We start from the raw sequence: 26603 nt of genomic DNA, 5'->3' as shown, positions 1-26603 counted from the left end.
TGCTTTTTTCAAGAGGCAACTGGACTTTCAGGTTTTTCTTTGTAGACATTTCGCTTCTCATCCAAGAAGCTTCTTCAGCTCCGACTGGATGGTGGGGAATGGAAGGATTAATACTCCTTGCAGAGAGCTGGACATTTGCATTCTTTTAGCGGGTCGTTAAGGTCAGCTGGAGGTTTCTCTGTGTTGTCAGGGTCGCTTAAGTGGCAAGGGTGGGTTCGACTTACCTTTACTACCGGTTCACAATGGGAGTCCGTGTGCGCATGCGCAGAAGCCCCTTGATGACTTCAGGGTGGAAGGGCGGAGCCTCCCACTGGTTTTACTACCGGTTCTATAGAATTAGACAGAACCGGGAACAACCCATCACCGCTGAGTAGTGCAAATTGGTGTGAAGCCTTCTTGAAACTGTTGAAAGGAGATAGATGATGTTGTATCCCTCCCCCTCTGTTGAGAGAGGGGCTGTTCAATTTTGACATAGATGGCCTCTTTATCGTGGTTTGAAAGAGGGGTCAAAGAGGCCATCTATGTCAAAATTGAACAGCCCCTCTCTCAACAGAGTGAGAAGGATATGACATTATCTATCTCCAATCTACAACACAGTCCTTTCAGCTGTTCCAAGAAGGATCCACACCCATTTGCACTACTCAGGTGACCCTGATAAACCTCCAGGTGACCTTAATGATCCGCTAAAGGAATGCAAATGACCAGCTGTCTGCAAGGAGTATAAATCTTTCCATTCCCCACCATCCAGTCAGAGCTGAAGAAGCTTCTTGGATGAGATGTGAAATGTCTTCAAAGAAAAACCAGAAAGTCCAGATGCTTCTTGAAAAAAGCACCTTTGGGACAACCATGACCTGGATGACTGAGAATCTCCATAGATGTCTGAATTGTTGGTAAATATGATTTATGAAAACATTACAAAAGCCTTCCACTTTTGTTCTTTGAATTATAAAGGGGCAATAACTTTGACAAGGTGCATAAACTCACCAGTGTACCTACCGTCCCTGTCCTAATGTGTTCTTTTATTCTTATCCTTTTCATGTATTTATAATTATGTTTACACTTGTATCTGTCATAAAATACATGCTTGACGGAAATAAATAAATAAATATATCTTATGGAGCCTCATTCATTCATGTATCCCAGTTATATCCTCCCAGAACTCAAGCCAGTGTACATGGGTTCTCCTCTTCATTTTAACCTTGCAACAATCCTATGAGGTAGGCAGAGCAGAGAGATGGTGCTTGCTCAGCAGCATGGTGTCTAAATTAAGATTTGAACTTGTCCCTCCCAGCTCCTAATTCAGATTCCCAACTATAATGCCACCACAGGTTTGCTCCAGAGGTGGGTTTCAGCAGGTTCTGACCAGTTCTGGAGAACCGGTAGTGGAAATTTTGAGTAGTTCGGAGAACCGGTAGTAAAAATTCTGACTGGCCCCGCCCCCATCTATTTTCTGCTTCCCAAGTCCCAGCTGATCGGGAGGAAATGGGGATTTTGCAGTAACCTTCCCCTGGATTGGGGAGGGAATGGAGATTTTACAGTATCCTTCCCCTGCCATGCCCAAGCCACGCCCACCAAGCCATGCCACACACACCCAAGCCACGCCCAGAGAACCGGTAGTAAAAAAATTTGAAACCCACCACTGGTTTTCTCTCTGGGTAGAAAATGCTACACAGAAGACCTACAATGCACGAAGGCAGGAATTCTGAGAAACTGTGTTTTATCCATTCGGTTCAATGATAGGTCAATCAAGAAGTGCTTTTCACTGGAAATGCTGTTTAGGTTCAGCAGAGGGGAAGAGAAAGAGGGAGAGGGAGAGAGGGAAGCCCCAGGGAACCAAAATATGCTCTCACAGTTAACATATTGGCTGACTGATCTTTCCTGGCAGGCAAACAGACATCTCCCCAAAGGTGTGGCTCATTCGTAGACCTGAAAGCTCAGAAAGTGACTCTGGCAGGAAGTTTGGGTGTGTCTTCCTGCCTCAGGAAGAAAATACAGTTTTTCTGCACTGTTTGCCAGGATCAGCCTGGGAGTTTCTCCGTGCAGGCTGTTTTTTTTTCTTTTCTTTTTTTGACAAAAATGTAATTCCCAATTCCCAAAATGTCACAGTATACCTGAGCCTTAAAGGCACAACAGCCCACTAAGAAATATATATATATATATTCCTATGAGCAGGCTGCTTATTCCTTCATTCCTTTTGAAGTCATTCAACCCTACCAGGTGTGCGTGAACATCTTACTCTTTGGTTGACATTATAATGAAGGTTGCAGGGCTGTGCCAAATAACTGTTGTCACTTGCACTCTGTAGTAATATAGATATACGCACAGATTAGAAATTTTTTCCCTACAAGCACCAACAAATTTATACTGTGAGAGGAAGACAACTAGGGTCAATTATAAAAGCCTCAAAAGTAAAAGTAGGCCTCAAATCAAATGCTATATAGCAGCTAAGCTAGAATGATTACACAAGAATAAAATAATATTTGTAATTTGCTGTGCTGATGCAATTTGTAACATATACTTGTAAAGCAAGCAGTTTTAGGAGCTATTTTGGATTAAGGACATTAAGATATTGAGAAATAGGGAACTGAAAGTAGCAGATGAAAGGAGATTTCACATGTACACGCATGAATGTGCTAACTGCTGTGTTGGCTGACGGTCAGTATAAAAGTACAAGGAAGGAAATTGTAAAAATGCATGTATAAAGAGTATAAAAAGGGTGTCTTGAAATATGTTCCAGGCCATTGGCATAGCTGTTCCATGCTGGACCCAGCTATTGTCTCTGGACCTCATTGCAATGGCTTATTGATGTAAGTAATGTTGCGATGGCTGTTCATATTCCAAATTGCTTGTGAAACTAAACCTCTGATTCTTAAAGTAAGAATTATTGTTTGTGTTGGTGTCTCCTATTACTTTTATTGGTATCTTTTGATAACAATACTGTAGATTTAGTTAAGAAAATGCATATGCTGTCTAGGCCTCTAGCAGCTCTAAAGGCAGCAGGCTAAAACAGAATTTTAAAAATCATCAGGATGCAATTAAGCCTTAGAAATATAATCACTAGCATAAAAAGCAAAATTGTTGTTAAAACACAAAACTATTTTTAAAAGCCCTAGTGAATGCATGTTTTAGTCTCTTGCTAAACCTTAGTTCAAGTCTTGTAGCATTTTTTCCATAGTTTGAGTCAATGGTGAAATCCAATTTTTTTACTACAGTTCTGTGGTTGTTGCTTGGTGGGCGTGGCGGGGGAAGGATACTGTAAAATCTCAATCCCCACCCCATTCCAGGGGAAGGATACTGCAAAATCCCAATTCCCTCCCCACTCCTGGGGAACAGATATTGCAAAATCTCCATTTCCACCCTACTCTGGGACCAGCCAGAGGTGGTATTTGCTGGTTCTCTAAACTACTCAAAATTTCCATTACCGGTTCTCCAGAACCTGTCAGAACTTGCTGGATTTCACCCCTGGTTTGAGTGCTCAATGAGAAAAAGCCAAATTAAGTGTTTGTGTTAAGTTTAGCTATAATAGTAGCCATAAAAGTCATTTTTGGAATGACTATCAGAGTATGGATGCATAGTTTTAAAATTGGTAGTCTTGTAAATAGCTTGGTGCTAAATTGAATAAGAATTTGCTGGGCAAACACCTTGAATGAATTGAATGAATCCTCTGGGATTAAGTAGAAACCTTCAAGTGATACCAGTTTCCATCTATGGTGCCATCCTTTAAGCAAAACTGTCCTCAAGGACCATTCATTGAAGAATGTATTATAATAATCCAATTTGAGCTACCAGCATTCATGTCTCCAGAGCTTCTCCAGGTAGGGATTTATTATTTTTATTCATTTACTTATCAAGTTTCTACACCGTCCTTCTCACCTGAGTGGCTTTCTGAGTGATATACTTGCATATAACAGCCAAAACTGATAAAAGATTGCTACTGATATTATATGGCTGTCTGGTAGGAAAGCTGAATCTAGTACAAGGTCCACATCCTGGTTTGTATGAATTCCAAATCCTGAAATCTACCCCTAGAATCAGAAAAAAACCTTTTCCTCTTATCCCCATATACTTCAGCTTGTACTCCTTCATTTATTTTTTCTATATGCCAGAGATTTAGGTGATGTTCAAGATGTACTTTGCTCCTTAGAGTATATATACAACTGTTGCTTTGTTTTAGTTCTGTCTTTGGTTATAAACACGCCCAGGTATGAAGCACACAAAATAACTCCACAGCATTATAACTATAGGTAAAGATTCCCCTCGCACATATGTGCTAGTCATTCCCGACTCTAGCACTGCCTGAAGACGTCTCTGTGGTCATGTGGCTGGCATGACTAAATGCCAAAGGTACACAGAACTCTGTTGCCTTCCCACCAAAGGTGGTCCCTATTTTTCCACTTGCATTTTTTACATGCTTTTGAACTGCTAGGTTGGCAGAAGCTGGGACAAGAAACAGGAGCTCACCCCATTACGCGGCACTAAGGATTCGAACCGCTGAACTGCCGACCTTTCGGTCGACAAGCTCAGCATCTTAGCCACTGAGCCACCACGTCCCTTTCTATATTATAACTATATGCATGTTTATTGGAAAAACACACATCTGCTCACTTAATTTTTCCTTTTCAGTGTTCTCTCTCTGGACAGCTTGGATCATATATTACAGTTTCCCAAAAAATAAGTTGTCTTTTAGATATTTAACACCTTACCACCTCTGAGTGTAAAAGAAAAAGGGGATTTTGTTTGTCTTTCTGTGCGTAGATATATATCTGTGTAAGATGCACACACGTTAGAAGCCCTCCTCTTCCCCCTATTCATAAAATTATTCAACTCATTTAAGGGAGAAATGGAACATAACATTGATTCTTGTGGCAATGTTAGTCCTGTAGCATACAAGTGCCTGGTGGCAAAGTTAGTTTAAGCCAGATATCAGAATGATGGAATCAAATGCATTTGTACAAGGGCTGTCAATCTTGAGGCTGATGAAAGTCAAAACCCCTGGTATATCTGCTTTCAGGCTGCTGTTATGGCTGACTGATGAAGGTCAGATATGGCAAGGGAGAAGCAACACAATTTTCCCCTAGGGAAGAGGGCTTTGTCCCCTCCCCACCCCTGCCTTGCTATAACATCAGCCTTTGGCTCAAGAAGATTAAACATATTTGAAGTTAGCAGAATCTAGCCTTTCTCAGCTGAAGCCACCCTGTTTTTAATAGCTGGAATAATTTTCAAATGATTTTTCAAAGACTCATTTGAAAATCTACCTAAGCGCAACAAAGTTCAGAGATTCAGGGCCTACAATTACATGACAGTAGAATTTAGCAGCTTTAAATCATCTGAGGAAGAGAATTTCAGGGGAGAATATAAAAGGAATGGTAGGAAGGAAGCAGAAATTGGAGATCATGGTTGCAGGAATTGGGTATGGCCACTCTAGAGAAAAGAAGAACTAGGGGTGACATGATAGCAGTATTCCAGTATTTGAAGGGCTAATACAAAGAAGAGGCAGGGGGTCAACTTATTTTCAAAGACTCATTTGAAAATCTACCTAAGCGCAACAAAGTTCAGAGATTCAGGTCCTACAATTACATGACAGTAGAATTTAGCAGCTTTAAATCATCTGAGGAAGAGAATTTCAGGGGAGAATATAAAAGGAATGGTAGGAAGGAAGCAGAAATTGGAGATCATGGTTGCAGGAATTGGGTATGGCCACTCTAGAGAAAAGAAGAACTAGGGGTGACATGATAGCAGTATTCCAGTATTTGAAGGGCTAATACAAAGAAGAGGCAGGGGGTCAACTTATTTTTCAAAGTGCCAGAAGGTAAGACAAGAAACAATGGATGGAAACGAATCAAGGAGAGAAGCAACCTGAAATTAAGGAGAAATTTATTAACAGCGAGGAAAATTAACCAGTGGAACACAATGGTGGGTTGCCCCCAGTTCGGACCGGTTCTTGCGAACCGGTAGTAAAACCAGGGGCAGGCTCCGCCCTCCCACCTGGATGTCATCATAGACTCACACACGAGCGAACCTGTTGCGAACCGGTCGTAAAGGTAAGTAGAACCCACCGCTGGTGGAACAGCTTGCCTTCAGAAGTTGTAGGTGCTTTATCACTGGAGGTTTTTAACAAGAGACGACAGCCACCAATCTGAAATGGTATAGGGTCTCCTGGTTGAGCCGGGGGTTGGACTAGAAGACCTTCAAGGTCCCTTCCGGTTCTATTCTGATTGATTGAACATCATTAAGTAGGAAGCAGAAGATGAAGTTCTCTAACAGGAGACGGTGACATCCAACGAGAATAGCAGCATGAGGTTTTGTAATGTTTTAAAATCACATTTAGCTAAGCATCTTGGGAAATAAAAATCTCCTCATCACATACCCAAAAGGTAAGCTATGAGCTCAAATGAAATGAACAAATAGGCTGCATCTGTAAAAGAACAACTCTGGCGTTATCACCTTTCATATCTCAGGTGAGCTTGCCGAGTCTCAGCTCAGAAGGCAAAGCAAACTTTCCAAATTCTTTGCATACTTTCCTTTTTACTAAAGAAGCTTCTTTGGCCTCATTAGGCCAAGAGAGGTGGGTGAGCTGAAAGGGAAGGGAAAAATCACCAACCTTATGTAGCATCTTGTATTTTGGAGGAATGAAAATATATTTACATATAATCTAAGAAAATGTAAGCCGAAAGCAAGTTTCAGAAAGGAGCAAGATAAAGGGAGGAACAGTGAACAAATTGGTTAGTTGTATGCAAAGCCGCCTTTCTGTTGTCATCCAGTGGCTTCTTGACAGTCATGAACTCTTGGCACAAGACTGAAGATTGTGAAACTAGAAAATATCATATAGTCTGAAACAGGGGTCTCCAACCTTGGCAACTTTAAGACTTGTGGACTTCAACTCCCAGAGTCCCTCAGCCAGCAAAGCTGTAAACTGTAAACTGTCTAAGGAATGTCACTTAGGAAAGGAGAAATGGAAGGGAAAGTTGAAATACCTAGTAGGCAGAACTTCTTATTTGCCATCTACCTTTGCTTTTTTAGACAACCTATTGCAACTGATCAAAATCCTTAGCTTAACAAAACAATAACAATGTAATAGAGCAGGGGTCTCCAACCTTGGTCCCTTTAAGACTTGTGGACTTCAACTCCCAGAGTTCCTCAGCCAGCTTTGCTGAGGGACTCTGGGAGTTGAAGTCCACAAGTCCTAAAGGGACCAAGGTTGGAGACCCCTGTAATAGAGAATGTTGCTTAATGTGTATTTACATGCTTCTCCTACGATTCCTGTAAGGAGAGGAGTATACACTATATAGGTAGTCTTTGACTTGCAACCACAATTGAGTTCAAAATTTCCATTGCTAAGCAAGACAGTTGTTAAGTGAGTTTTGCCCCATGTTAAGAACTTTCCTGTCACATTTAAGTGAATCACTGCAATTGTTAAGTTGGAAACACCACTGTTAAGTGAATCTGGCTTCCCCATTGATGCTGCTTATCAGAAGGTTGCAAAAGGTGATCACATGACCTCAGGATGCTTCAACCATCATAAATATGAGCCAGTTGTGAAGCATCCAAATTTTGATCATATGAACATGGGCATTCTGCAACGGTTGTGTGAAAAATAGACGTAAGTCAGTTTTTCCAGTGCTATTGTAACTTCGAACAGTCACTAAACAAATAGTTGTAAGTCACGGACTAGCTGTATCAATTTTACAAGCATAATTAATAATACTGTCGGTTCAAAGCATTTTGCAAATCCCAACAGCTTCATAAATTATGTGTGTCTTCAGATGCAGGGAAAGAGATATCTCCAAAGGTGCTTTTATTATGGTTTGTATGTATAGAACAGCAATTATTTAATAATAATAATAATAACAAAGTTGGAAGGGACCTTGGAGGTCTTCTAATCCAACCCCCTGCCCAGGCAGGAAACCCTACACCACTTCAGACAAATTTCTTAAAAAATTTCTTAAAAATTTCCAGTGTTGGAGCATTCACAACTTCTGCAGGCAAGTTGTTCCACTGGTTAATTGTTCTAACTGTCAGGAAATTTCTCCTTAGGTCTACGTTGCATCTCTCCTTGATTAGTTTCCACCCATTGCTTCTTGTTCTACCCTCAGGTGCTTTGGAGAATAGCTTGACTCCCTCTTCTTTGTGGCAACCCCTGAGATAGTGGAACATTGCTATCATGTCTCCCCTAGTCCTCCTTTTCATTAAACTAGACATACCCAGTTCCTGCAACCGTTCTTCATATGTTTTAGCCTCCAGTCCCCTAATCATCTTTGTTGCTCTTTTCTGCACTCTTTCTAGAGTCTCAACATCTTTTTTACATTGTGGTGACCAAAACTGAATGCAACATTCCAAGTGTGGCCTTACCAAGGCATTATAAAATGGTATTAACACTCCATGTGATCTTGATTCTATCCCTCTGTTTATGCAGCCCAGAACTGTGTTGGCTTTTTTGGCAGCTGCTGCACACTGCTGGCTCATATCTAAATGGTTATCCATTAGGACTCCAAATCCCTCTCAGTATTTAGTAGCTGAGAGGTTAAAACTGTTCTGAAATGAACACAACATGACTAGAAGCTGATATTCAGCCCAAAGAGAACATGCAACATTTCAGATGAGCTGTACCACTTCAGGCTGAAGGTGAATGACAGTGTTTTTGTATCTGTCACCATGTTTCATACAGACTTACCGCAAAGGATAGAAAAGGCCAATGAAGATGAACCTGGGATTAGAAACAAAGTGCATGACAAAACAACTGTGCGACCATTCACTAGAATAGAAAAAAACAAACCTGTAAGTAGATATGGAATCAATTTTTTAAAAACCTGAAACATTTCATGTTAAAATAACAAAACCAATTTCCCCCACCCCATCCATCCATCCCAGAGAAAAAGACATGGAAATAAAGTGATGTTTCAGGAAGGCAAATTCAAAATGAATATTTAAAAAAAACCTGATATCTAGTTTTCAGCAAAATTGCACCCATAGCAAACCATTGGTCTGCTTAATGACAACAGTGATTTGCTTAATGACTGCCAGAAAAAAGGTCATAAAATCTTTACAGCCTGATTGGCAGGCTCTGTTATAGTCATAACTCGAGGATTACCTATAATATGGATTCCCTACATTGTACAGAAGATTGGACTTACTAGCTAAATGGTCCTTCTAGTTTTATTATTCTAGATGATAAATGCTACCCACCAGTGGTGAAATTCAAATTTTTTTACTACCGGTTCTGTGGGCGTGGCTTGGTGGGCGTGGTATGGCTTGGTGGGTGTGGCAGAGCAAAATCTTCATTGCCACCCCACTCCAGAGGAAGAATACTGCAAAATCTCCATTCCCATCCCACTCCAGGGGAAGGATAATGCAAAATCTCCATTCCCACCCCATTCCAGGAGAAGGATAATGCAAAATCTCCATTCCCACCCCACTCCAGAGGAAGAATACTGCAAAATCTCCATTCCCGCCCCACTCCAGGGAAAGGATACTGCAAAATCTCCATTCCCTCCGCACTCCTGAGGCCAGCCAGAGGTGGTATTTGCCAGTTCTCCGAACTACTCATAATTTCCGCTACTGGTTCTCCAAACTGCTCAAAATTTCCGCTACCGGTTCTCCAGAACATGTCAGAACCTTCTGGATTTCACCCCTGATTCCCACATTTAAAAGCAAAACAGACCTTACTTCAAATTTTCTGTTCCCTACTCCGCCAAATACTTCATGGAAATGTACATTTTAAAAATAATCCCTTTCCTTTTCTTCTTTTGCAGAAATCAATTCAACCTGCAGGGGGAAAAAAAGTAAAATACAGATGTTGGATATTCTCTGTTACACAGAATTAAGTGACACATTAAGAGAAACGTCTAGCATTCATTTCGATTCTGATTGCCAGCTATGTATTTTTTTGCATTCTCCCACCATATGCTTGATAGGCGTGCCTGATAGGTAATATATACATGAGTAGAAAAAGTATACAGAAAATTTCTCATCTGAGAATACTGCATTTCTGAATATTAGCTCTGTCCCCAAGATGGCCTATGAAGTAAGTCAAACTCACGTTAAATGGTTATCTGTTTGTTTTGTTTAATGTAGTGAAAATATTTAACCACCTGCAACAATAATATAAAACCACTTACATAAGTTATATTCAGAATTCTGCCTCAGTTTATTACAATATTGTCTATGCTTCTTCCTGTATTGATAAAAGAGAGAAACTGAAGCTAACTAGTCAACATAACCATCAAATCCATATTCTTGGACCAATTCTTAAACAAGAGTGTTACATTATCTATGCATCCTTCACAGATCTCATCAGCATTATTCAGCAAGTCTCTCTGGAGCACTGCACATTTTTGCTGATTTGCACAGGGTGACTTCATTCTTCATCTGCATTAGGAATGTGTACCTCTGTAGTCATGAGGTCAATTTATGATTTCCCCAGTGACTTCCATAATCCTTCCTGAAGGCTCTTCATTAAGAATCTCCTTTTCTTCTCTCATCTCTGTCCCAATGGAAGGGATAAGCCACAGATGCCATTAAAAAGACTTTTGGCATCACCATTCCACATGAGTGGGAAGCTACTTTATGGACCACACAGGATAGCGTCCTGAATGCTATGCCATTAAAAATTCAAACATTAGGTTTAGAATTCAAAAGTGGCAAACCTCTGGGACATTGATCATAACAGAATTTTTGAATTTGCTTATGCAAAAGATGTCCCTTCTTGTTGTTCACATTTCCAAGATAAATTTGAAATAGCCTTTCTGATAATTGTAAAAAAAAAGAACCACTGGCCACTATATCCCTATGCGAGATACAAAAAGTAGCAAGGATGCCCATTGTCTCCTCTCATTTATTTTGCTTCTTATTTTGGTACTGAATAGAGATACAAGACGAAATGAGAAGATTGTGGGAGCAAAGATTGAAAAAAGAAACTTACAAATTAAGGCCTTTTGCAGATGAAGACGCTAATTCAAATTTGAAAATAGAAGATGAAACAAAACTGATGAATAAAATGGTTTTTAAGATTGAGATGAAATATCTGGGTATCGCTGTGACAAATATGAATTGTTTGTTATTTCAAAATAACTGTTGATACATGGAATGAAGTAAAAAAAGGAACTTTTAACCTTAAAGATGGCAGTATAATTTACAGAAACATTTACAAATATTAAAAATATGCAGTCAAAATGTGAAGAGCAGGTCATCTATTGTTAAGAGCTTTTGATGGCATCTTGAGTTATATATAGTCAGGCACAGGTGTTCCATAGCTACTAAGGAAGTTGGGTAACTGATAACTGGCAAACCTCAGTGACATGGACAATATGCCAAGCTAGGTGATTCTCATCCATAGCTTTATCAACCGTCTGGGATAGTGTCACCAATTATTAGATTCTTGCTAGGCTTATAGGCCAGTTTGAATCTTAAAACCGCAACTGGAAGAAAAGTCACTGAAAACTGCAAAGTATCTCAGAAAGTTTCTACCAGTGGTAGTAAGTTATCTATATAAGACATACATTAGCTAGTAAGCGCCAGAGATAGACGTATAACAGACTCATTCTAAGTCCTACAGAAGAATTCTGAAAGTCCATTTGGAAGCATCGGTAGAGATTTTAATTTTTAACTGAGGTTTCAGTTAAATGCATTAATGTTCTAAATGTTTGGTTTATGTTGGTTTTCCGATTCCATTATTCTGCTTCATAAAGAGCATGAAGGTGAATGGTACATTTGTCAGATGCTTAATATGCTTACACACATGAGTAATCAGTTCCCAAACCCTTTGAACTTGTTTATTGAACTCCTTCCTTTGAACTTCTTCCTTGAGGAAGAGGCATGTTTGAAACGATCCACCTTTGTTTTGGATGGATCTGGCATTGGAATTTACATAATTATTTATTGAATTTCTGGGTAGCTATTATAGTCCTCTAAATATCTCACATGTTCTGCCTTAGTGCAGCCAAACCCCAGGATGTTACCAACATACACCTTAACACCAGGGATCTCATCAAGCATTTTCTTTTGATATAAAAGATTCCTAAGGTGGATTCAGGCTAAAGGGGATCTTGCCAAAGCAGCATTTCCCCAAAGATGTATATTAGATATATAGATATATATTAACTTACCTAACCTTGAACTCTTCTGATCTAATGGAACCTACCAAAATTCAGAAGAGACATGCAAAATAGTTTGCACCAAGTCTTTTCATTAAAGATATATTCCTAAATTGATAATGGAAATTACTTCTTTTTTGCCTATTCCTTTCGGTGCAGGCATTGCTGCTGAGATGTCTGTCCTTTTTTTAAAAAAAATCACTCAAAAGTATACATATTCAGGAAATTCTTCTACCACTTCTATAATTAAAGTCGGTAAGTTGCCCAGTTCATTCTTTAAATCTTCTCCAATAGAACTTTTTTTAAGGAGGGTGTATATTTGGAAAACATTTAGCTATCTAGTTTTATATTCAAGTTCCCAGTTTGCCCAACTCCTTCAGCACTTCTCAATCAGGGTATCCTCCATGTTAGAAACCAAAGCGATTAATTGCTGATAGTTTTCAAACCCAAAATAGGGAAGAAGGCTCCATGGCTACAGCACTACTGGCTGATCTCTTGCCTTCAATTGGAAAAGAGTTATAGTGGGAATTATCTTTCCATGATATTCTTTCAACCTAACCGGTTTGGACAGCGCCTGACATAATTGTTCTACCAACTAAGTACCTTTTGGGGAATCCATCATAACTTCCAGCAGTTACTAAGTGACCTGTGGTAAGTCAAGGAGTACATGTAACCTAAAATAACTTCATAACTTCTTCCCAAAGGTACTTTTGCTGGCTCTCTAAGGATGGAGGTAGAATTACCTTCGGTTATTGTTACATCTTTCATTGTTGGGGCACTTTAAGAAACTAGACAGCCTTTAAGAATCCTACCTTATGAGATTTTGTTTTCTCCATTGCACAGCTGGGAATCAATGGATCAAATTTTTGTTGCTTACCTAATGTATTCCCAACTCTCTTTGGGGGAATTAAGCTCCTGGATCAGAGGAAAAATTAGAGACAGGGATTTTTTTTGTGTGAAAAGGATGTCAGTAAAGGTGCTACTATAATGGAGACATCCAATTTTTCATCTTAAATCGATCGCTTTTTAAAAAAGTTTAAACCTCTGTCAGTATCTGGTTAATATTTCCAGCACCCTGCTGAGAAAGGGTTTTATTTCCCTCTGCTTGCACATCATGCCTTCAGTATATCTGGAAGGGGAAATTTGTAAATGTCCTGTTGAACAGCATCTCTCTCCCTGTAAGGGTCAATCAAGTAGAGGATATTATCCACTGTGTCCTTCAACACTTCATTTAAAATGAGATCAGGTCCAAATGATAGGTGGATTCAAGGTTTCAGACCTCAAATAGTTGAATATTCTTCTTGCAGATGTTGTTTCCAGTTGTTAGCAGCCAGTTTGTTACTTTTGCTTTGTTGTCATTTAAAGAGAAATAAATTTTTACTTGTCTCCCTGGCTTTATTTTGTTTTGGCCTCTTTTTATTGAACACTCCTTTTATTACCACATTTTATTTTATAGTTATTTTGTTTTATTGTATGTTATATGATGCTGCATTGTCATGAACCATGATTACAATAATAAAACTTATTTACAACAAAATATGAGCCTTTACCAGACGAAGCTAGAGAACAAAACAATATTTGAATTTTATTTATTACTGACTTTATTCTTCGGCGTTTTCCAGAGAAATAAAACCTGAGATCCATATCCTCACATAATGCTAGGCTTGGCTGATGAAGCCATCCCATAGTGGGTGATGATGTTATGTTTACTGCTAAGCCAGTTTTATGGTTCAGAATGATGTGTTAACTGATGCAGTGTATACAGTGTAAAAAGGCATCATATGAAAGTATTCTACATGCAGGTCTCTTCGTATGGGAAGGAGGGCCAATAACTTAAGTCGCTTTTCTGCATAAACTATCATCATTAACTTTCATACTCTCCAGTTTATTTATTAGTGCAGATGGAACATAAAACAAAGATATGGCCCAGCTGATTATTCTTGATAATAAAGGCATGGTGTCCAAAACCGCGAAGTGATTTTGACAACATTCCTTTAAATCATATGAACACAAAATATATTTTTCTTTAGTGGCTTTTAACTAAAAGTGCATTTTTAACACTTTTCCCTATCCATTGGCCACAGACGAATAAAACCTTTGCAGGAGATGAAGGCCCTTGAAAGTTCAGCTGAACTTTTCCTTGTCCTAAACCATTACCTATCAGAAGCAGTGCTTATTATTATTGTCTACATATCTTCATGGCACACCCATTCTTCTGTGCAAGGAAGCTGTCAGCTGGTAAAGCTTAAAGCTGTTTAGTCTGCTTACAGCAATTCTTATTGACTGGATATGACCGCAATACATGAAGCAGCATGTTGCAGCCCTAAAAGCACCTTTTCAATCACAATGCAGAATATGTTTTATATGCTCCCTTTAATGCCGTCGGTGTGTAACAAAATTTGGGTGTAACTTCATTCAGTCATAGGCTCCACAAAAGTGCCCTTTGTTCGTTTAGCCTTTGTTTCCAGCTTCATGTTTTGTCCATAGGGATTGGAGATAAGTCCTAAATATTGGATGAGAAGCATCTGGAAGAGATCATAGATAAGTGTTTGTGGATTACCATATGGATTTATTATATCTGTTTCCATCCATATTTCCAAGGAGTTCAGCCAGCATAGCAAATAGTCTTATCCACCTGTTACTAGGAAGGGAGGGAGGGAGGGAGGGAGGGAGGAAGGAAGGAAGGAAGGAAGGAAGGAAGGAAGGACCAAGATCTCCATTTTGAAATCTATAATGATTTATAATGAATTGGCTCCCTAGTTTTTAAGTGGAAAATTACTGTTAGGGAAATATCATAAATATGATTGTTTTTGTCAGTGAAATTTTAAATTGTACATTTTTATCCAATCCATTTGAAAATTAATTTACTTTCCCACAAGCAAAACTTTTATGTTGTGTACTTTGTACCAACCTTCACAGCCTGTGTCTGCATTTTTTTTTCTCTTGAAAAATGAAACTCTCAATTTTGTATTTAAGGGATTCTAATATGGTAAAAAGTCATTAAAATATGTGATGATGTTGCTTGAATATTGTAATGCAGTGTTGTTTTCCACCACTTTAGACTGGAAGGGAAGAAATTTGATATGTGCGCTCTTTTCTTTTCACATCAGAAACTTACTAGCGTACCAGTTCTGCTAATTTTATATTTATAAAGAATCATTCTTGTTGCTTTTGGCATGGAAAAACATTCAAACCTTCAGCTTCCCTTCTGCTTTCTAAAAGAATCCGGTTTAAACAAGGCTGGACAATATTTTACTCAATATATTTATTTATTTATTTAATTTATATATAAATATATATACATTCACTGCTAAATCTTATTAATATGTTTTTCTGAAGCAGAATGGGCATCTCTGATGCAGCTCCCTAACACTCTGAATTCAGCTCTTTTGCTGAATTTCAATGAAATTGGCTGGGGGGAAGAAAACACGACTTTGGTTGATTTTCAGGGACTCTGGGTTGTCAAGGATGGATAGGACAGTGGTCTAACCCTTCTAGAAGATTTTAACTCTCATCCTTAAAACCCTGAAAAACTGCTACTGAAGGGCCTGAAATGTCAGCTTTTTTCCCCTCATATGAGATCTGTTTAAAACTGATTCTAGAACAAAAACCAAACTTTCAAAACCTAGTCAGACTTGAAGAAACAGAGTAGTGGTGGGTTTCAAAATTTTTTACTACCGGTTCTGTGGGTGTGGCTTGGTTGGCGTGGCATGGCATGGCTTGGTGGGTGTGGCTTGATGGGCATGGCAGGGGACGGATACTGTAAAATCTCCATTCCCACCCCAGGGGAAGGATACTGTAAAATCCCCATTTCCTCCCGATTAGCTGGGACTCGGGAGGCAGAGAATAGATGGGAACAGGGCTAGTCAGAGGTGGTATATACCGGTTCTCTGAACTACTCAAAATTTCCGCTACCAGTTCTCCAGAACTGGTCAGAACCTGCTGAAACCCACCTCTGAAGCAGAGGTCCTGTATGATTCTATCTGTGATTCAGCCCATAAGAAGGCTGAAAGATATAAAATGCTAAAACACAAACACATTGCACACAGAGAAACATTTACACACACACACACACACACACAGAGTACATAATAAAAAACATATGGTAATTTTTAAAAAATCAACATTGTGCCTTCTCCGTTTCAGTTCTAATGAAAATCACCTATAAATATTTTTAGAGAGTGAAAAATCTTTTATTGGTTTTACCAGGTAATTTTTTCCAAATGCAAAAGGATTTTTTTTAAAAAAACCAACCTCAGTTAAATTGCCAATTCACCTTTTTCTAAGTGGCTGTGATGGGCATTTCATAGATGATTGGATTAATTTAAAAGAGTCCTACTCGACTTACAAATCACAATTGAGCCCAAAATTTCTGTTGCTAAGTGAGACCGTTGTTAAGTGCGTTTTGCCCCATTTACGACTTTTCTTGCCACAATTGTTAAATGAATCACTACAATTTTTAAGTTAGTCACATGGTTGTTAAGCAGATCTGGCTTCCCCATTGACTTTGTTTGTTATGTAGGAAGTTAGCACCCACCCCTTTCCTAGGAAAATGAAATATTCTAGGAAATATTGAAAAGGCAGAATATTATATTTCCCTGAATGAGAAATGGAGAAACATGTTTTTTAGGCAGGAAGCAGACTCACTCTTAATAGGCCCAACCAGTGGTGGGATTCAAATAATTTAACAACTGGTTCTCTGCCCTAATGATTTCTTCCAACCACCAGTTCACCAAACTTTCACTAAGGAAGTTAACAACCAGTTCTCCCAAAGTGGTACGAACTGGCTGAATCCCACCACTGGGCCCAACCCTCCTCAATAGCCCACAGTAGATGTCAGCACTTAAGAGATAAAGAGATAGCCAGGTCTATTCATAAGAGAATGTCCTCACCCAAGATCCAACAAAGGTAGGATTAGCCCTCTACCCATCTAGCAACAGAATTCACCACATGGCACCTGGGGAGATTACATCACCCAGCAAGATTCAGCCAAGCTTGGGACTCAAAACACTACAAAATTACCTCTGCATGGCCCCATGGGAGTCTGACAACCAATCAGAATACAAGCTCAAATCCAAAGCCCAAGAGAGGGTATAAATCTATCTCCTTCTCTCACCCATGTGCTTTTTTTTTTGCCCAGGACCTCAAAACCATGTGGTCCTGTCCACCATTAAATCATCTTTCCAAACAGTCTCCATGTTTCCAGTGTCTTTCTCCCCACTTGGAACTGAACCCAGATGGACACTTCTTCCAACAGTTAGAAGGTCACAAAAGGTGATCACATAACCCCGGAACACTGCGGTTGTGATGAAAATGAGTCTGTTGCCAAGCGTCTGAATTTTGAAATCTCTTCTTGTTTCTCACCACTCCAAATATATAATTTAATAATGATTCTCTGCACATGGATAAAGGCATTTCAGCTTTGGCTTTTTTTTTTAAAGCTATGACTGACTAAATTGTTGAAAGTGCATTACATCTCCCAATAAAATCGGCGAGAAAGCAACCAAAGTATTGGATAAAAAGAGTTATTCTGCGAATATGGCATAGGAGCCAGTCTGTTTTGTCTTCTGGCAGTGTTTTGAGCAAGCCGAAAGCTGACACCAATCTATAGTACATAATCATGATCATAATCAAAATAAATGGACAGCCTAAATGTAGAAATTACGGTTTAGCCATGTTAGCTGCAACGACTAGGATCAAATCTTTTTTCCCCCAGATTTTCTGAAGGCTGTAAACAGAACCTTTAATTCAATGCCACAGAATCTGGATTCCTCCAATTATTGTCAGGTAAAATTCTCAGCAGTCTCCAATCAGCATAGCCAGTAATGAGGGTGCTGGAAGCCATAGTTCAAGAATCTTTGGAGAGTCACGTGTTTGATATTTTTGATTTAGTGCTTCAACCAGAAATTCTCTAACAATACTTGATATTTCATTTCCTTCTATTATATGTTGGCTCTAGCTTTGGTTGCTGATATTTGACTTTCAAATGGCCCTTTGCCTTTGTCTTCATGCTAGCAGGTTCTTCAAACCAAACCTGAGTTGTAAAAATGCTAGTTTTTATGATATTATGTTCATTTCTATAGCAACAAAACGGACTGTCGCAAATACAGGATTATAACTGTCAGGTAATAAGTTATTATCCACATGAACATACGTCAAATAATAAAGAGCAAAGGGAATACAGAATGTGAAGGGCCAACTGAAATGGGGTTGTTGGTTTTTTTTTTTTCCATATAAACACAAAGAAACCAGTCCCAAGTCAAGACCCAGGAGACTAGCAAAACGTGGGTTGCTTAGTGGTGTATTCTTTAATCCAAAGGTCCATCCAAATTGCATTTGAAATGTAGAGCCATTAAATGTAGAGCCAGGCTCTGGGAAAGGGATAGTAATTGCAGAGACAGGCAGCATCAATTCCTTCTTCTAGCTCCTTAATAAACAAATAGTTCCTGAGTAAAAAAAGTGTTTCTTTAAAGGGAATATCTGTATTTTCTTTTACTCAGAAAAGGGGTACAGGTAGTTCTCAACTTACAACAGTTCATTTAGTGACCACTCAAAGTTACAACAGGACTGAAAATAGTGACTTACAGCCATTTTTCACATTTATGATCATCACAGCATCCCCACGATCACACAATCAAAATTCAGATGCTTGGCTGCCTTCTTATGGGATAGAGAGAATAAATCTCATTTATATTTTTTTCAACATAAAGTACGAGAAGCCCTAATGCAAGTATGACAAGAAATTAAGAAAAAACATTATATGAAAATATAATGTTGGGTCTCGACGATGGAAGTAATGATCCATCCCAATACCCTGGATATAAGCAAAATGGCCAAATACAATGAAATCTTAGATAGTCTGGGGAATCTAAAAATAGGCAAGAATTGGTAGAACAGGGAATAAATATAGACTGGTGGCCTTACTTGCAATTAAAATCACGATATACAAAAGATAAAGATGAGCATGGAATTGAAATGCTCCCACAACAACTGGATAAAATATTGATTGGCCCAGATGAAAAATTAATAACCAAAACTTACAACTATTTACTAGAATTTGACAGAGGCAAAGACATAATAAAGGGAGCTATGATAGCCTGGCCAAAAAATGTTGGCCACAATATTGAATTAGAGGATTGGGAAACAATTTGGAACATAAATTAACTAGATCGGCAAAATATAAAGAGAATCAATATAAAATGCTTTACCGTTAGTATTTGGCACCTTCTAGATTGGCAAAAATATACCCAAATTTAAACTCCAATTGTTGGAAATGTGGACAAAAGCAAGGTATCTTCTTTCATACATGGTGGTTATGCTCCGAAACAAAAACATATTGGATGGAAATACAGTTGGATACAGGAAGTAACAGGCTTCCAGATAGAACACACACCAGAATTGTTTCTTCTAGAAATAATGAAAAGGAAATATATAAAAAAAACATAAATTATCCTACATATGACAACTGCGGCAGGATTGGCCTTTGCTCAATGTTGGAGAAGTTCAAATATATCCTCTGAAGATTTAATAATTAAAAAAATGTTGGATTGCACCAAGATGGACAAAATGACACTTGAATTGAAAGGATGGATGGACTCAGATTTTTATGAAATATGAGAGAAATGGTACAATTGGATTGAAAATAGAAAGAAGGGAAAATCATAGAATATAGATTTAGTAAAAATGTATAGAATATAAGTGAATACTAGTGTGATGATATGTAAACGGACACAGTCATGCATAAGAGTTGAATAAAAATTGTTTAATTGTAAAAACTCAATGAAACAAAATTTTAAAAAAATTCAGATGCTTGGCAACTGATCCATACTTATGACCGTTGCTGTGTCCCAGGATCATGGGATCCCCTTTTGCGACCTTCTGACAAGTGAAGTCAATGGCAAAGCCAGAATTCACATAACAACCATGTTACTAATTTATCAACTGCAGTGATTCACTTAACAACTGTGGCAAGAAAGGTCTTAAAAGGGGGCAAATTCACTTAACAAATGTTTCCCTTAAGAACAGAAGTTTTGGGCTCAGTTGTGGTTGTAAGTCAAGGACTAATTTTATTGTGGAGCTTCCTAAAGGAGTCCACCGAATAGCCTGTAAACATTCAGGCTTCCAACATTGGGAGCAAGTAATAGCAGCTTTGCAAATTTGGCACTGGCTGCCAACTGGGTTTGATCAATTTTAAGGTGTGATTTTGATCTGTAAAAGTCCTCTGTGGCTTGGCATCCAGATATCTTCAGGCAGTGGTGGAATGCTGCCAGTTTAACAACCGGTTTGGTGAGTGCGCGCTTTGTGCACGCATGCGCTTAAGGTGCTTGCGTGTAGTGCTGAAAATGGAGCATTTAGAAGCTCAGCTGCTTACCTTTCAAGTCAGCAACAGTGTTGTGACACCAGCCCCCGAACCTGGCCCCATGCCCGAAAGTGACTCCAAAAGTGAGGGGGAAGGGCTGGTAAGGCTTACCTTGGGAGCACTGATTCCTTTGGCTCAGCTCCAGGAGCCAGAACCAGACCAGTCGGAGGACGTAATGAGGCCATCACCCCCTGATTCCTCCCTGCCCCAGGCTACGCCTTCAGACCCAGCTGATAATAATAATCAAGCTTGGCTTGACCTGCGCTTCAGAAGATTAGAGAGGCGGCGTCATCTTATATATCACAGGATAGATAAGAAGCTTTGGGACTGCTTTCACTCCACGGGAAGCAAAAGTTTAGCTCAACCGTTTCAAAAAGAGCTGAAAGTCTTGCTACGTGAGTTATTTGTTTGAACTTTGGCAGGCAGCTGCGATTTCTCTGCCAGGACTGATAAGAGCCGTGAATCCACTGGCTGAAGGCCAGCTCGTTGATCTGAAGTGGGCAAGAAGACAGAACAAACAGTAAATAGAACAGTAGCGGGGGGGAATCAGCTGTGCTGTGCAAGGGATGAGAAGAGAAGAGATTAAGATGAGCTACAAAGCAGGAAATAAAGGACAGGATAGAGCATGGTGGATGGGCGGGGCCAACTGATCGTTGGAGCTACCAATTCATCCAAACCAGCTGAATATCACTTCTGTCTTCAGGACTATCTTCTCAGGCCTACTTCGACCCCACTGATGAGACATAACAGGGGAAAACTGCAGCAAATAGCACATATTTTGGAAGTATGGACTGCTGAGACAAGATAGCACCGCTTTTCTGTTACAGCACCAACGTTCGGGAAGAGCCTCCAGGTGGAATCAGGTGGGCTTCCTGTTTTCTGGTTTCCCACAAACTCTTAAAGACAAGAGTTTTTCAGAGAGCTTTCCTCTGAGTCAATGTTACAGGTACCTCTCAACTTATGACTTCAATGGAGCCCAAAATTTCTGTTGCTAAGCAAGACACTTGTTAAGCGAGTTTTGCCCATTTTACAACCTTTCTTGCCACAGTTGCTAAGTGAATCAATGCAGGTGTTAAGTTAGAAACACAGTCGTTAAGTGAATCTGGTTCCCCACTGGTTTTGCTTGTCAGGAGGTTTTAAAAGATCACATGACCCCGGGACACTGCAGCAGTTGTAATTATGAACCAGTTGCCATGCATCCGATTTTAGATCACATGACCATGAGGATGCTGCAATGGTCATAAGGTAGAAATGATCAAAAGTCATTTTTTTAAAGGCTGTTGTAACTTTGAACGGTCACTAAATAAATGTTTGTAAGTTAAGACTACCAGAAGCAGCTTTTATTTTCTTTTAAATCTTGTAATATATTGTTGTGTTTTTCTTTCTATATTTGGTTGTTTTATATACTTGGGCATATATGTCTGTAGATTGTTTTGGATTGTGGCAGCATGTTTAAGAAATAAATTAAACTAAATACATAATGGCCACGATAAATGGTGACTTGGCACTGAAGATGATTACTTATAGCTATATGGTTTTTGCTGAACACATCCGACTCAGAGATTCACATCATTTCCCAAGATTCTGGAAGAGAATTTGGAGTATCAGGAATCTGCAGGATGTGTAGCTGACACAAATATCTATTTCAAGGGAATTCTAGTTCCAAAGTAATATGTAATAAGATTAGCAAGAATTTATATTCATAAATATTCTTTTACTGCATGGTATTAGTCTCCAGTTTTTATTGCTGTATAAAAGTTATCAAACTAGGGGTTTAAAGCTCAGTCTTTATTCATTCTTCAAATAGCATCAAGTTAATAATCTTCCTATAATCGATAATGATTTTCTGAACCTTTTCTAATCTCGTGTTTACAAAGTTTTTTGGCAAGAGGAAGTTTTAACATCTTGTGCTTGATGTGGAACAGGCCAATTGTTTCTGGAACCCCCCCCCCCTGATTTGTAAGCTGTATCATTGTGACTTGAATGGGCCTGATAATTTGTTCCTGCTCTATTGAATGTTCGCCTGGTTAAGTATTTAAAGCAGTGGTTCCCAACCTTTTCTTGTTTGAGGCACAACCTTTTCTTGTTTGAGGCACCTTACAAAGAGGGAAGGAACAACTGGATTCTCTAGCCTAATTCTCCTAAACTCCTTATAAGGAAATAGATATTTAAAATCTCCGTAGCTCAAAAGTTCCCGGCACCCTCAAAAGATCTCACGGCACCCCTTAGTGCCGCGGCACACTGGTTGGGAACCACTGATTTAAAGTCTGAAAAATATTTTTTTTCTTTTCTTTTTTTTCTAACGAAATTTGATTATATTTATTGCTTGGGAGTTTGGTTTACCTTACAAAGAGGGAAGGAACAACTGGATTCTCTAGCCTAATTCTCCTAAACTCCATAGTCAGTAATTTAGTAGTGATAGCAGTGTTTCAATATCTATGGGGCTACCACAAAGAAGACAGGGTTAACCTATTCTCCAAAGCACCTGAAGGCAGAACAAGAAGCAATGGATGGAAACTAATCAAGGACCTAGAACTAAGGGGATATTTCCTGGCAATTAGAACAATTAATCTGTGGAACGACTTGCCTCCAGAAGTTGTGGGTGCTCCAATACTGGAAGTTTTTAAGAACAGATTGGACAATCATTTGTCTGAAATGATAAAACAGTGGCCTCCAACCTTTTGGGACTGGTTCCTTGGAGAGAGGTTTTTCCACAAACCGGCGGGAACATGGTTTCGCGTGCTGCCTGCATCCCACAGATAGGGCTTTGCTTGTTTGCATGACCCTGTTTCTGGTATGCCGCAGCTCAGTGCCGGTCCATGGACCAATGTTTGGGTACCCTTGGTAGAGGGTTTCCAGTTTTAGCAGGATATTGGACCAGAAGACCTCCAAGGTCCCTTGCAACTCTGTCCTGTCCTGTTCTCTCATGTAAGTTTTCTAGGGAACCTCTTCATCCTTTTTCCAACTTGGCACCTTTCATTGTGGTTGCCATGGTGAATAAGTGAAAGTATGTCAGCTACTACGATGAAAGTAAAAGCAAGCTGTTCCTTACTTTTTTTCCTTCTCTCTATTTTTAACACTTCACTCTTGATTATCTCTCTATAATTATACTCCATAGTATTTGCTCATATTATCTTTCTGCTTTTGTAAAAATCTATCAGTTACTACTGTCAGTAAAAATAAACAATCAACATTCCCACAATGTCAAATCTGTTAGTTTAATTGATTTTAGTGTTTTCAAAGGCATATTCATCAGAAAGAATATTTCTCCTATTTTATAAAATTACTATTACTGTCCTTTGTCCATTTAAAACTTTCAGAGATCACAATTTTTGTTTGCTTTTAAATTGAAATCCTTTAAATAACTGTTTTTCCCTCTTCTTAATTTCAAAAAGAAAGCATTCACCAAAAATCTTTGATCTTCACTGCCATTTGAAACGTCTCTCTTAAGTTGTAACATAATTAAACTGTAATGGGTGTAAGAAGGTGAGACTTTTGCCAGTTCTTGAAGGTTGTATAACAATTAAGGGCATTTTGTAGTTCTCTCAGTTCCCAAGCCTCTTGACCCATATCAACCACAAGAAACTAAATCCCTGTGGGTGAGAAGCAATTCTATTTATTTATTTGTCGAATACGTATTAGATAATATATATAAATATAAGCATGAATTGAATACATAAAATAGATACAAGAAGAGGAAACATTAGGACAGGAATGGTAGGCACGCTGGTGCTCTTATGCACGTCCCTTACAGACCTCTTAGGAATGGGTGAGGTCAACAGTAGCCAGTCTAAAGTTAAATTTTTTATCTATTGTGTGCTTGTGTATTGTTGTGGTTGAAGCTGAAGTAGTCATTGACAGGTAGGACATGATTTTATGAGCTATGCTTCGGTCATACCAAAGGCAGCATAGTTCTAAATTTTCTAAGCCCAAAATTTCAAGTCTGGTGGCATAAGGTATTTTGTTGTGAGTGGAGGAGTGGAGGACTCTTCTTGTGAAATATTTCTGGACACGTTCGGTTGTATTAATGTCTGATATGCAGTGCGGGTTCCAGGCAGGCAAGCTGTATTTGAGAATTGGTCTAGCAAATGTTTTGTATGCTCTAGTGTAATATTACCGGAGAAGAAGCTACGCAGGATTAGGTTTACAACCCTTAATGCCTTTTTGGCGATGTTGTTACAGTGGGCTTTGGCACTTAGATCATTTGATATGAGCACTCCAAGGTCCTTGACAGAGTGAGGGTGACAGGTGGGTGATCCCTAATTTCTCCTTCCTCTGGAGAAATTTCTATCAGGCCAGAACTGTGTCTTAGCTGGCGATTCCACCACTGTGCTATCTCTGCTTGCGAAGTGGAGATGTCTACCAATCATAACAGCTCACCTGGAAGCCCGGAAATATTGCCTTTTTCCTGGAATCAGTTGTTCATATCTTCCCTACCCATATGGACAAGCCAAGACTGCAGTGGGTCAAAGGAGCAAGGGCAGAATCCATCCACTTTCTCTGAAACAAGATCCAGAAGAAGCTCAGATGGCAATTTAAGATTAAGTCTCACAACAAAATGTGACCAAATAACACCCAAACTAGAGTGGTATGAGTAATTTTAATCACCAAGAGATCTGCAAAGTTATCTGGCATGCCTGCAAAATTTTTGTTCCAGAATTTTTCCCTAAAAGATACTGGATAAGCTTTGAATAGGAGGCAGGAATCAGCAAATATAATCAGTGCAGAGAAGAACGAATGCTTTGCTATTCCTATTGACACTGATTAGACTTTTACTAATGTTTAGTCACACCTCCTTTTCTGCCATACTGTTATTATATATTAGACACAACAAGCACTTTATGTTAAGACGCTATAGAAAATATTTCAAGTAAAAAAACCCCACCCTCCTGAAAATATGAAAAGTAGCAAAATAATCATAATATGTATATCCTAAAATTAAATGTATTTGAGATACAGTAGGATTACTATTTTATTATGCATATACTTACTGCAGCTTATCATCTGGGACTTGTTGAGGTATATAGGTCCAGGAAATACTCCATAATTGTAATTATCCAAAGTATTGATTGGGACAAAGGGTCCTTGAACATAAATACCTGTATACTTAAGGCCTACAAGGGTCTTAATGTTGCTGGAATCTTTTCAGCTGGGTCATTTTGTTCAGCTCCATATCTAGGAGCTACTTGGAATGGTGATTGGGCCAGAGACTTCAGCAGAATAATCTCATCTTGCATTCTGGCTATCTCTGTATTCCAGAAAAGGTAAAATAGCATGCAAATGACCAGGACATTCTTCAAGTGCTCTCTGGAAACCCAATGGATCCATTTAACAACTGGAGTAGTAAACCAATTTAAATTGTCTTATGGAGGTCTAGGCTGACATGATCCATGATCTTTCATTTTCATCCGCTTTGAGATAAAGACCAGGTCAAGTCAATGTCTACTATGCATGCCAATGGCCACAGTTATTTCATTTTTAATCTTGTAATTGTTGAAAAGGCAGCATAGGGGGTGAGAGTTGTATCTCATACATCTGGTGAAGCTTAACTAAGAAATGAAAATGATAAAATAGTTTAGGAAAAAAAATCAGTAGGTGGGAGACAAAATTATTTAGTAAGAACAAAGGCTATTTTTATACATGGATATTTCTACATCAGCCAACCCTTAAGTCTGTGTATAAGAAATGTAGAGTCTCCTCTAGAAGGAAACCCCTAATATTTTCTCACAGATTGCCAAGCACAAAAATTGAAAGTGATTCTTCGCAGCCCCAAGCAATTTATTTCTAACTGCACTTAGTTTACTGGAACCTGTTTTAGGGCTAGTTATGATTAGACACCTGTGCACATGTTAAAATAAAGATGTGATAATTCTGTGGGTAACACCTCCAACAAACAGGACTGATCCATGTACTTCAGTGGTGGGTTTCAAATTTTTTTACTACCAGTGCTGTGGATGTGGTTTGGTGGGCGTGGCATGGCTTGGTGGGCGTGGCTTGGTGGGCGTGGCAGGGGAAGGGTACTGTAAAATCTCCATTCCCTCCCGAATCCAGGGAAAGTTTACTGCAAAATCCCCATTTCCTCCTGATCAGCTGGGACTCGGGAGGCAGAGAATAGATGGGGGCGGGGCGAGTCAGAATTTTTACTACCAGTTCTC

At 39.1% G+C, this 26603-nt stretch overlaps 1 long non-coding RNA gene across 1 annotated transcript; it reads left to right on the top strand.

The window, feature by feature from the left end:
• Positions 1-2752: 2752 nt before the first annotated feature.
• LOC131192009 (uncharacterized) lies at positions 2753-10411 on the top strand. The gene is made up of 3 exons (XR_009153622.1): positions 2753-2807; positions 8666-8775; positions 9750-10411. It is a non-coding gene; the product is annotated as an uncharacterized LOC131192009 (long non-coding RNA).
• Positions 10412-26603: the final 16192 nt, after the last annotated feature.

This window comes from Ahaetulla prasina, chromosome 2 (assembly GCF_028640845.1).
Source record: "Ahaetulla prasina isolate Xishuangbanna chromosome 2, ASM2864084v1, whole genome shotgun sequence".
In the NCBI taxonomy this organism is placed as follows: Eukaryota; Metazoa; Chordata; class Lepidosauria; order Squamata; family Colubridae; genus Ahaetulla; species Ahaetulla prasina.
The sequence above is the reverse complement of the archived record's forward strand: the minus strand, read 5'-3'. Positions and strand labels throughout refer to the sequence as shown.